Source organism: Papaver somniferum, chromosome 5 (assembly GCF_003573695.1).
Source record: "Papaver somniferum cultivar HN1 chromosome 5, ASM357369v1, whole genome shotgun sequence".
NCBI lineage: Eukaryota > Viridiplantae > Streptophyta > Magnoliopsida > Ranunculales > Papaveraceae > Papaver > Papaver somniferum.
Window position 1 is genome coordinate 89353078 of NC_039362.1, and position 13335 is coordinate 89366412.

Genomic DNA, 13335 nt, shown 5'->3' on the forward strand with positions numbered 1-13335 from the left:
AGCCTGCATATGATATTGAGAGAGTGGAGTTAATGGAGAGTGTTGTACTTAAGCATATTCTATTGATTCTATTCTTTCCTTTTTCTTCATTATTTTTTCTCATTTCATTTATTTGACAATATTATTATGCTTGAAAGTACACAAGTATAGTAACTATGGTCTTATGGCTCCTATCAACAACAAAAAAAACAGCATGTAAACACCGTTTTGCACCCTCAGAGGGGTTATCCAGAGACATGATATATCCTGTGTAATTTTTTTTGAACATATTTTCAATCTAGGCTGTAAATGTTATGATTATTAGGCCCCGCAACGCAGAAGTTATTGGCACCAAGCAAAAACCATCGGCATATAGAGTTTGGTAACCGGCAATTATGCAACCATGCGAATGGTACATCGGGAAGGAAGCATAATTCTTACCTTAGGATCTTGTACTACGAATATCCACACATAAAAGTTAGTGGAAGAAGAACAAAGATTAATGGACAAGAAACCATTTCAAAAATGAAAGTTTTTAGAGGGGTGTGGGGCTTTTGTTTCATTTATGATTCTTGGAATGTGTCATCCTAGAACATAAAAGAAGTACAAAGGGGTAACACTAATACAGTAGAAAATGTGGGGGTGTTTCCAAAACTCCACGTTCACTTATTATTATCTTTGCAAAATGGTAGGGCAAAGATACATACATATGCAGTGCATGAGTTCATGAACAGAAACCAGCAATGGCGCAATAAATACCCTTTTGAAGTACAGAGGAAATGGTATTTTTGGTTTATGTTGGAGTGAAGAAGATAGAAACTGAAAGGGAAGTACAAAGAAAATTGAATCCAGACTTGGTAGTAAAAACAGAAGGAAATAAAAATCTACCATGGTTTTCTGAGACCGGGAATAAACGGTGGACAAACAAAATCATTTGAATTCAGTGTAGATGATTTCATTTATTTCAGAACCAAGTGATAATATATACTCCATGATAATAATAATGATGAATTAAATAAATAATTTAGAAAAAATCAATAATAAGTATTTTTTGTGCAAGCGTAGGCGTCATGTGGTTTTGTCTGTGTTTTGATGTGAAAGGGTCCAGTACAGCTGAGTTTCAGATCTTTTAAGGATTTTGGTCAGTCAGCAAAAAAGAAAAAAGAAAAAACAATTCATCTCATTTTCTTTGGTTTATCTTCTCAGGAAGGAAACAGATGTTTTGCAGGTATGTAGCTAGGTTGTGTCGTGTCCACGGCCACAGCATATGGCCAAGCATGCACATGCGTTCTTTTTTTCCCCTCCGCAGGTTGTCGCAAAATAAAATCTCAGGTCAAAACAACACTGGCCTGTACAGTACACTCCCTTTATCTATGTCTCTTGGACTCCCCCCATCACCTGGAAAAAGAAGGGGCAAGAAGGAATACCACCAGCGAGACACCAACCACCAATAACTCGGTGCGCCTCAAAGTACTCCTATAATGAATTTCGTAGGTCCCGCTAATCAAATGAGTTTGACTGCATCAACATCGCTCATCACATATGGCCCATACGGACAGAGTGTACTAATCACATTATCATATCAATCAGGAGATTATTTATCAAACGGCCGTGATTGGTAATGCATCGAAGGGGATATCATGGTCCATCAAACCTAGTTAGTAATTTAATGGAGTCATCTTTTATGGATAAACATATATATGGTGTGCATTTATCAGGTAGTAGTACGATGATGATTACAGGTTTTCGTTTTGCTGCACCAAATCAAGTAAGACTTTGAGCTGACCGAAACCAATTCCATTGACAAGTCATTGTCTTTGGGTACTGGCACAGAAATAATCAACTGCAATGGTTTTCTCCAAATTCGCCATCAGATTATGCAGCATTTTCAATAGGGCTGAACATGGTTTCGGTTTTTCGCTGGAACCGGACCAAACCAGACCAATTAGGATGAAACCAAACCGAACCATTTACTAATGGATTGGTTACGGTGTAGAAAGTGGAAAACAGATAGTGTTGGTTTTGGTTTGGTTTGACCTCTAAAACCGAACCAAAAACCATTAGAAAACCGATTAATTTTTAAACTTAGTTTCTACCGTTAATTTACAAGTATTAGATTCTACCCATTGATTTAGAGGATAATTAGAAACCCTAAATCTAATATTTCATTATGATACTCTCCCTCTTTCTCTTTCTCCTTCTCTCAGTCGCCTCCCTTCCCCACCCCCAACTACAGCCGCTGCTACTCGACTTTTTTCTTCCCGTCTTCCTTCTTTTTTATTTGTCAATAACTAAATTAAGATATATTATATATCTTCTTTTGATCTCTAGAATTAGAGTAAGCTTTAACTATTCTTGATATTTTTTGTATTTTTTTTTCTGTAAATTTGTGTAAATTAATACTATCGGCAACTATGATTTTTTATCTGTAAATTTGTGTTTTTTTTTGTTTGACATAATTATTGGTTAACCAAAAACCACTGGGACAAACCGAAACCAACTGGAACCATTTGGAAACCAAACCAATAGTTAATGGATTGGTTTGGTTTAGATTTTTAGAAACCAATAGTATTGGTTTCGGTTTTGGTTTGGCTAGAAACCAAACCAAAATCGACCATGAACAGCCCTAATTTTCAATGAAATCCCTTATTAGCCTTTTCTATATTATTATTTTTTTGTTTATCGAGGAGCATGAAAAAACTCTCTTACTTTCTTCAACATAAGGGTACAACATCCATATACCCTTATTCTTTTTACTGGATTGATTGGGGTATACCTAAATTAATTGGGGTATACCTAATGAGATAAAATCCAGATCATTTTGAAGTAAAAGAAGCCACCCCTTAAGCATATTTTTCCTAACTGGCTAATATATCCTTGTTTAATTAACACTAAAAAATTTGATTAGCTTAATCAATTGAGTTTAGATTCATTAATTGAGTAGATTAAAACTTATGAATTTAAGTTGTGAAATTTTGTTTTTGATTGAACTCATGTGGGAAGATTTTTGATGAAAAAAATTTGTTTTGAGAATTTTTTTTTTGCAACGGAAATAAAAACATACTACCCAAACACTTCTAAAAAGGAAGATTGCAAAGCTGATGTATGAAATCATACTCAAAATTAAAGAAGAAATCAACACTTTCAGTTCTGTAACTATGAAAAGTCGGCAGGGTCGACGAATGAAGACAATCCCGACTAACTTTGGCCGGCAAGGTCGACGAATGAAGAAAATGTCGACTAGCTTTGGCCGGCAAGGTCGGTGGATGAAGAAGATGCCGACTTTATTATTTTTGACACACAAGAGACTGTTGTAAATGTTTCACTAATCGACACTTATTGATTTTTTACCTTGTCGGCTACCTTATAGTCGGCAAGGTCGACAAAAAATACCTTGCCGACTATAGGATTGTTGACATACAGAGAAAGGTGTTACAAATGCATGATTACTTTGCAAGGTATTAATTTCATAACCTGCCGACTAAACTATAGTCGACAAGTTATAAGGATGAATATCGTGTCGACCCAGTAAATGCTAATTTCAGAGTTGAAAAGTCGGCAAGGTCGACAAAAAAAATACTCTGCCGACTGATACTACTCGGCAAGATCACCAAAAAGACACCCTGCCGACTTTTGTAAAAATATGGGATCATACGCGATTTGAGATTGGGTATGATTTTGTACCCAATCTCAAACCGCGTATGAATTTTTACTCAGTTTGAGATTGGGTACAAAATCATACCCAATCTCAAATCCCGCAGCAACTTTTTCTGTTTTGTTTTGTTTTGATTTTGGATTTTGGATTTTTTTTTTAGTTTTGTTTTGATTTTCGATTTCATCACAGATGAACCTCATAGGGTGAATTAGTTTTTGAAAATTTTCAAAACCAAATTTCAGTCGGCAGGGTATTGATAGCAAGGGTAATTTGGTCTTTTAACATTTTTCAGACACCCCTTAACACACTACCTTGGATGGGAACAAATAAAATGGGTATACCCCAATTAATCTGGGTATACCCCAATCAAGCCAGGTTCTTTTTGGCCAGACAACATTATTTTTGTGGTTACCTAAAATTTGCATACCATACTCATATAGATCTAGCGACTAACAAAACAAGTTCAAACAAAGATATAAACAAGCATAAGATGTAAAATACATGAAAGTAAATAAGAACACAACTACATAACGTGGTTTGGTCATAGGGTTGTCAATGGGGATCCGGTATCCGATAGCCATTTCCGAATATCCGGATTCTGATAGGATATTTTCCGATATAAGGGTTATCGGATATCAGAACCGGAAAACTTATCGGAACTTTCTGTGTTATCGTAGCGGAACCAGTTGAGGCAGTTTCCGTTAGGATAATATCCGATATCGTTAACGTGTGGTCTACACGTGCAGAAATCCGATACCTATACCATTTATCCTTTCTCAGTTCTCATTTCTTCGACACAAAAGAGAGAAAAAAAGAGAACTCAAAGAAGAAAAACTCAGCTCCCTGCTGCCTTCCATCTTCCGATTCTTCTGAATCATCTTCTTCTTCAAATCATGTGTGATTACTGATTTGAAACTAGGGTTTTCTTCTTCTATTTCTTTTGAGTTCAATTTCGATCTTAAAACTCCATTTTCAGTTTAGGGTTTCTGAAATTCGGACTTTCAGAATTGATTTGTGATTGTGAAGTTAATCATGTCCGAAAGTGAAAGATCATCGAATCATGTTGGTTCCTCAATCAATCCATCATATTCAGTGACATCACAATTACACGAGCATACAAGTGTTCAAGATTCAAGAATTAACCCAACACCTGTTACACCTGCGATTCGTCCCAGAGAAGAATGAGAAGTAAAGGAAGATCCAGTTGTAGCTAAAGAAAAGAAAAAACCACATTCAACAAGGTCTGATGTATGGCTTGAATTTGAAAGAATAGTTAGTAAGAAACTTGGACCAGATGGGAAGGAGGTTGGGATAATTTTAGCTGAATGCAAACATTGTAAGAAGAGAACTGAAGCACCAAGTAACCAAGGAACCAACCGCTTGAAGTCTCATCTAGCTACCTGCAAAGATAATCCAGAGAATAAGCCTGGATAAAGAAAGATTACTGCAATCAAAACATGTAATGCACAAATTAAGTTAGCTAATTGGAAATATGATCCTGATGCTACTAGGATACTTGTTACCAAAATGATTGTTAAACATGATTATCCAATCAATATAGTTGAGCATACATATTTTAGAGAGCTTGTTAGGTCTCTGAATCCTTCTGCTAAGATGTACTGTATGAATACAACTAGGGATGATATCATGAAACTTTATGTTGAGTTCAAACTGCAATTACAAGAAAAATTTGACACAATAACATCTAAATGTAGTTTAACAATGTATATGTGGACATGAAAACATACAAAAGATGGTTATTGTTGTGTGACAATGCATTACATAGATGATGATTGGAAACTGATTAAGAAAACACTAGCATACTTTTTAGTTCCATCACCACATACTGGAGAAGTTCTAGCATATTCTACGAAATCACTGGCTCAAGATCGGAACATAGATAATAAGCTTTTTGTTGTAGCTGCTGACAATGCTAGATCAAATGATGTTAAGATGACAAATCTGAATAATTGGCTTGATAGCAAGGATTGTCTAGTTCTTGAAGGGGGCTTTGTTTTAAATGAGGTGTAGCAATCATATGTTGCATTTTATTGTATTATGTGGAATGAAAGTAGCAGCTCCATTTATAAATGCAGTTAGAGAGTGTGAGAAATATGTCAAGTCAAGTCAAGTCAGGCTAGAAAAGAGAGGTTTGCAAATGATATTTCACAAGTTAAGATTCATGGAAGGTCTGTTAGTTTAGATGTGGACACCAGATGGAACTCCGACTTTAACATGCTTAAGGATGCAATTCATTTAAGACAAACATTTGTTTGGATAGATGAATTGGATTCTGACTTTGATATACTACCAAATACTCAGGAGTGGCAGCAAGGAATAAATATAAGTGATTGTTTGCAAGTGTTTGATGTGATCTCAACCAAGTTTTCATAAATTAAGTATCCCATGTCAAATATGTATTACAATGGGGTGAATGTCATAAATGGATTAAAGGATGGGAAACAAGTGAGCATGAGTATATTTGAGATATGGGATTGAATATGACGCCAAAGTTTGATAGTCATAGGAAGAATCTAACTTGTTGATGAGCATTGAGGTTGTTTTAGATCCTAGGTATACGGATAGATGAGTAGAGTTTGTTTTTAAGAGATTGCATGATTCGCAGAACTATTACACTCATTATAACAAATTTTATACATCACTCAGTGCACTTTTTGCTTCTTATGAAACCAACACTACAACTCCAGATTATTTTGATAATTCAGCTAGTGGAATGAGTTCAGCTGGATTTGAGATCAATGCAGCTACAACAACAACAAATGAATTTGGTTATGATGAGTTTATAATGGAAAACAATGTGACTGAGGTTCAGAAGTCAGAGTTGGAGAAATATTTAGAGGAACCAGTTCTTCCTAGAGGTACAACCACTGATGAATTGAGGTACGATATATTGAGTTGGTGGAAGAATCATGCTCCTAAGTTCCCAACTCTTGCAAAGATTGCAAGAGATGTATTGGTTCAGTGACAAGTGTAGCATCAAAATCAATGTTTAGTACTAGTGGTAGGGTTCTTACAGCTCACAGGAGTTCATTAGCTCCAAAATGTGTTCAGACATTTCTTTTCTTGAGTGATTGGCTGCCTGATCTCAATGACAATGGTAGTTGTATTATTGGTTGGTAACTTTCTTTTAATCATTTCCTTTCATTTCTTTTTATATTTGTCGCACTGCCATTTCCAACTAACACATTTGATTTTCTTTGAAAATGCAGATGTATAAGGACTAAGGAGTAAGGAAAGACTAAGGAGGAATGAATTTGCAGTTGCGCTGCAGTCTGCAGCAAGCTATGAAAATTAACATCTCAGTCCAAGAATCCAACTGTTTTTTGAGTTTCTTTATATTTTTAGTATTTTCTTTTGCAAGAAGATGGAACTAATAAAATTAGAACATTTGTGTGGCATGGTTTGAACTGAAAAATCTCTATTTTGAGATGAATTTGGATTTGAAAAGCTTGTATTTACGTGTTCTGTCAGATACCGAAAATTATCATAAAACTATTCGATAGCCGATAACTGCAACATAACGGAATCAGAACTGAATTTCAAATTTCCGTCGGAAATTATCGGATATCCGATAAATCTTATCGTAAAGGAAGCAGCTGAGCCACTATCCGTTACGATAAGTGCCATTGACAACCCTATTCGGCCATGGAGACCTACGTTCACGGTGGGAAAGCGTCATCTTTATTAAGATTTTTTAAGGTATTATCCTTTTCTCAAGATTACAAGTATTTATCGTTATTTCACTTTTTTTCTTACTCAAGCTCCAAGCTGTAATTCCAACTCTCAGTAAAGAAGGGTATCTTAAAGAACATGTCCATCTGCTACCACATGGACTGGTATTTATAGGCAAACAAGTTTCTCGAGGAATGATGAAATGCTTCTCGATTGACGTTGATGTGGTACGCCTCCTCATCGCTCGGACAGGCTCTTTGTCACTTTACTCCAAGGTGTATCGTGATGTCCCTTTGTCGGGTGGTATCTTTGATCTCCCTTCCCCCGAGTCTCTAACAAGATGTACCTTCTTTTACAATTGTATCACACCTCTTTTGTTTCTTCATTTAATGCACTGTTACCCTTTTGAATTCGATCGACCGTCAATATGATTTGACTGACTTTAGTGGTGTCCTTCATGAGGCGAAGCGGTAAATATTTTGATTCTGGTGTAATCATCTTTTATACATTCCTTTGGTGTATCTCGTTCTCCTTCTTATCTTGCAACAGTCTCCTGCGATGTTTACACGTGGTGATCGGGTGTTTTACTCTCACAATTTTCTCATTTTCTTTTCATCCTACCGGGGGTACGATTGGAAGAAAATGTCATTTCTGTCTTTCCACCTTCGCCACATCCCGAGATTTCCGCCACGTCGTTGCTTTTAATGTTTTATGACCTGATTGACCCGAGGCATCAGTTAATGTTCGAAGATATTTCCCCCTATAAAATCCATCTTGGGTAGTGCGTCATCTTCATTTCGTCACTTCATTCGCAAAGTTACATAGTTTTTGCTTTATTTATTCTTCTCTTTTTGTCCTCTTTTCACTTTATCTTCTGTATATAAAAACAATCATGTCTGAAAAGAGTCCACCATCCCATCCACTGAAACGGTAAATCTCAACTCTCCTCAGAGTTATCTTCTTTGTTTATTTTCGTCGTTACTTTTATTGGTTCGTCGCGCTGTTTTTTGGCTTAGGGTTTGCTTTATACATTTTTATTTCCTTCTGGTTTGTTTCTTTACTCGTCTTTCCTTTTTTAACTATTTTTCTTCAGTTTTGTTTTTGACCTTTGGATTCCTTCGGTGGTTTTTACAGTGTTGGTGATAAGAGGCCTTCCTTCTAGCCTCACAATTCTAGTAAGTCTTCGGAGATGGTTGATGCTCAGTGTATTGAGAACCTGAAGGTCAGACATGGATTGGATCGGTTTGAAGTTTCCTTTGCTCATCCTAATAAACAGGCAGGAGTTCTGACCTGTAAACTCGCCGAGAAACAATAGGGACTAAACGAGATCGTGGTCATTGAGGGCCAGCTAGATTTAGGGATTCGTCTTCCCTTGTACAGTCTGTTGAACTCATTTCAATACAAGGCTCTTGACTGAGCAAGTCCTCAGAGAGCTGTGTTCCAAACCTCTGGAAATTATTGGCGTATCCTTCCTGAATGTGCTCCCCGTAGCAAGGAAAATATCACCGAGCATGAGAAGAATGAGTTCGATTCTTCTCTATCCGATATCTATACTCGAAAGAACTTTGTGGAGAATACTGGTGTCACCAGCTTGGAGAGAAGTTTGATGGGTTTGGTGGAGGCATCTCGTGGAATCATCGTGCTCTTCACATTGTGGATCCTTGGGTTTTTGGTTGGGACGATGGTGGTGGTGTCCTCACTGAGCTCCCCGATATGCATGTTCATTTTCCGGCTTATGGGCTATGGGTGCTTAGATGGGATACTCCTTCTCGCAAGCGTCGGGTGCACACTCTCCGAGCTGTTGAGGATGCTAAAGTAGAAAATAATGTTTTATTTTTAAGGTATATATATATATATATATATATATACCTTGCCCCTGTTTTATATCTTAGCATTTGAATTCGTCTTTTTGCAGCGAGAAAAAGTTGTGGAAGGATCAGGCCCTTCTAGTGCTTATGTTGGTGTTGTGACTCATGCAATTGATGTGGATTTTACTTTTCTTTCTGATGATGATGATGATGATGATGTTGTGGTGGTTCCTGTTGATGGTATTGATGACTCCTTCTTGGTGGATGTGGACGACGTGCCCCTGCACGAGTCTTTTCCCTCTCGGGTTGGGAATGTGACTCCAACTTCGGAGGTTGAGCCGCCCCAGGAGAGTAAGATCGTTGACAAGGGTGCTACTGACGAAGAAGGTGCTCTAGGTGGTGATGGTGATAAAGATGTTGTAAATGTTGTTGCTTCAAGTGTAGTTCTTACAACTTTTGTTGGTGGTGGTTCTAGTAACACAATGATCATTCCTTCGTCCTCTTTTATCGCGTTTGGTGAAGTTTCTCAGGCTGCAGCTTTGATATGCTCCCATGAGTTTGCTCGGATGAGCAAGGAGGATCAAGCGCATGTCTTGAACTCTCAAGATTAGTCAGTACAGTGCCAGTTGGTGAATACCGTGAGTGCATTAAGTTACCTTGTATGTGTTATTTGTCTATTTGGTTGCTCCGAGTTAACTATTTGTCGATCGTATCAGAGCAACAACTTGAGATCTGCGAATCTCATGTGTCAAGGAAGTGCACCAAGGCTGTTGAGGGTGATGTTCGTCATATTCAATTTGAGCTAGATGCTGCTAAACTAGAGAATGAAGGGTTGCTCCAGGATAAACAAGCGAATGAAGGTATTTAACCTTTTTATCTTTTTCTTTGAGTATGTTAGGCTCTTTGGGTCTAAAGCGGTCCTTCTATTGGTAGCAACAATTCGTCGTCTCGAATAGAGGCCCGATGATGTTTCTCGGATGTATAGTCGAGAGCTTCATGCTGTTAGAATCGATCTTAGTTCTCTAGAATGCAAGATTGATACTTTGACCGAGCAGCTTAAGTTGTCAGAAGAGTATGTGAATGTCCATCGTGATCGTATCAAGGAGCTTCGTGACAAGATGGAAGAAGTGAAGAAGTTTGTGGTGTCTCATTCATATAAGATCAGTGAATCCAAGCTCAGAAGAACAAGTCCATTCAATGGCAGTCCGATCATTTGCCTATACTCCAGCAGGCTGAGGTGGATCGTGAAAAACTTTGTAAGGTTAAACGAGACGTCATAAAAAGCAGAGGCCAGTAAGTAGATAGAGTCAGTGAGACATGGAATGATATGCCGTGAGTGATACCGAGAAATATCGAGTGGGTGGTAAGAGCCGATAGACAATTACCTCCAGACTGGAGCATGCTGGACCTTGAGCTTGAGAAGGCTTGTGAAAGACATATGCTATCGCGCCCTATTGTCGATGGTTCAGTTACTTCTGTTGAGGCACAATTTAGTTATTTGGACCACCAAAGATCCAACTTGAGCAAACTCTAAATTCTGTGTTAGGTAAGCATGAAGGTAGCTTTTATGGGCTATTATTTTTTCGTCATTATATTAGGACTTTTCACCTTTTAATTAGTCTTCTCCTTAATTCTTCTTCAGAGGCTCGCAATCGGGTATTGGAGCTAGAGAAGCAAGTGCTGGAGTTCAAGGCGGAGAAGGAGGATTTGGATAGGGAGATGGATATGATGGATGAACCTATACATGACATTCCTTTCCATGATTCTTGACAGGGATCCGATTTATTCGAACTCTAATTGACCAGCTGTCCTGGTTACTTAAGAAGACTTATAAACATCTTTCAAAATGACATCTACAACAAGATTTATTATAACTTGATGAGTGATAAATGTGGATCGAGTAAGAATTATTAGAGATATCGAGACCCAAAGAGACAAATGCTCAGTGATGAGCAAAAACAAGCATACAAAGAGTCCCTTCTGATGCTCAAGAAGCATTTAAAGATGCTTACAAAGCCTCTAAGGATGTGGTTGAGAAACAAACTCCTATCCTAGTTTCAAAGTCGACAAAATCTGTATGAAAGAAAATTGAGTTAAGATTGGATGAGTTGTTATTTGGTCTTTAATTAATTTTGAAACAATGCCCAATCGAAAGTAGGAATGATTTTAATGTTTTGCATGGATATCGAAACTATTCAAAACAATTCAAAATGACAAATGAGATATTCTTGTTGGTTCTTGTAGACACAATATTTGTTATGAAAAATTGGCTCCGTAAATTGTAAAATTGTTTCTTGGGGAAATATAATTAAGTTACGATATATCTACTTACTAAGTATGTCAATGATCCTTCTCCTAGTATTCATTGGATGAATCACAATTTAATTTTGGATATTAAGTTTCTTATGCAAAATAAACCTTATTGGTTCTGTAAATATGTTAGACGCCAAAACAATATTGTCACAAATTTTTTAGCTAAGAAGTCCAGGATTAGCAAGTTGAATTTGGAGTATTATTAAAATTTCCCTCTGGATATTAGTTCTTGCATATCCAAAGGAAATACCTATTGTAATTTATTAATCAATCAATAAAAACTTTTTAGAATAAAAATAAATAAATAATTTGTAAAGCTGCAGTAAATGTGGCTAACCATTATAAAATCTCAAGCCTTCTGAAGATTTGTGAGATTCACTCCATCTTACCACCCAAAAGTACTTATGCTTCTTCTTATATTTTTTGTACAAATAATATCATGATTTTCCTGTAAAAGATTAAAAAAAAAGATGATATGAAATTTATGAATTTCTTTGATGAGTATTCATAAGCCATTCTTAATATACTATGTTTCCAAGTGAAAGAATTGCTCATATAAGGCTCCCGTCGTGGCTAAATGAAAATAATATCTCCACTAGCTCTTTTTACTTGTTTTCTAGGCGTTTTTATCTTTCAAATAATCCTAAGAAAAAAATATCTTCAACTCATCCCTGACAAAATAAAACTAAATTTTCTACCTGAAAAGGACTGTCTCTCTCCATAACGGGTAGGAACTAAGTTAATATTTTCTATAAAGTTAGGTATTCTGTTATGTCGGTTTTGCGTATACGATTCCAATTAAGACCGATATTCAATTTTTAGGAAATGATTGCGAGATTTTAAATGGTATACTGATTTTGGTTTTGTTCGTCATCTTATTGTTGGTATTAATAAAATTTTACTATATGTCAAGCTTAAATCACGTTGAATTAATGAAGACCACTTGACAAGTTGTATTAGGAAACATATTATTTTTCTAAATATAAAGTAAAATGTGTTTCCTAATACAACTTGCCAAGTGATTTGCATTAATGCAGCGTGGTTTAAGCTCAAACTTTAGTGAAGCTTTAATCCTCCTTTTCCAACCACAATACTATAACTAACTACTAATGCCAAAATCAATAAATAATAATGTAGAGGTCAAATTTTATATAACTCATTGCTATATTTTTCATTCTCTTTCATTTATAAATTCCCTTTATAAATTCCCTCGAGGGTGTTCGTAAAATTTTTCATGTAATGTTAGGTGTACTACTGTAACGATTTGATGTGTATGAATGACCTAATTAAGACCAATATTCAAATTTTTGGGCAACGAATTCGAGAATTTAAATGGCATGATGATTTTGGTACTACAGTCATATTATTGTTAGTGACTAAAGTTTCACTATATTTCGAGCCTAATTCACGTTGCATTAATAAAGACCAGACAAGCTGTATCAGGAAACACATTGTCTTTTGTATTTCATTTATTCATCGTGATTTACTGAAGCTCACTGGTATTACTAAAGCTTCAGTATATTCATAATACAACTTGTTAAGATATTTCCATTTAGCATCGTGATTTAGGCTCGAAATATAACGAAGTCTTAGTCCATCTCCAATCAATAATAATATAACTGGTAATGCCAAAATTAATATAGAACAATATAGAGCTCGGGAATGTGAACAAAATTGACATTAATTTAAATTTGAAGTTTAACATTCGCTCTTTTCCGCCTCTTTTTTATTTTGGAGGTTAAATGTTATAACTCATTGCTAATGTTTTTTCATTTTCTTTTATTTATAAATTCCCTTGAAGGAGTTTGTCAAAAAAATAAAATAAACAAAAACTTTATAACAATTTTTTTTTTCGTTGATCGGCAAATTTAAGTTTATCAAAAAAAA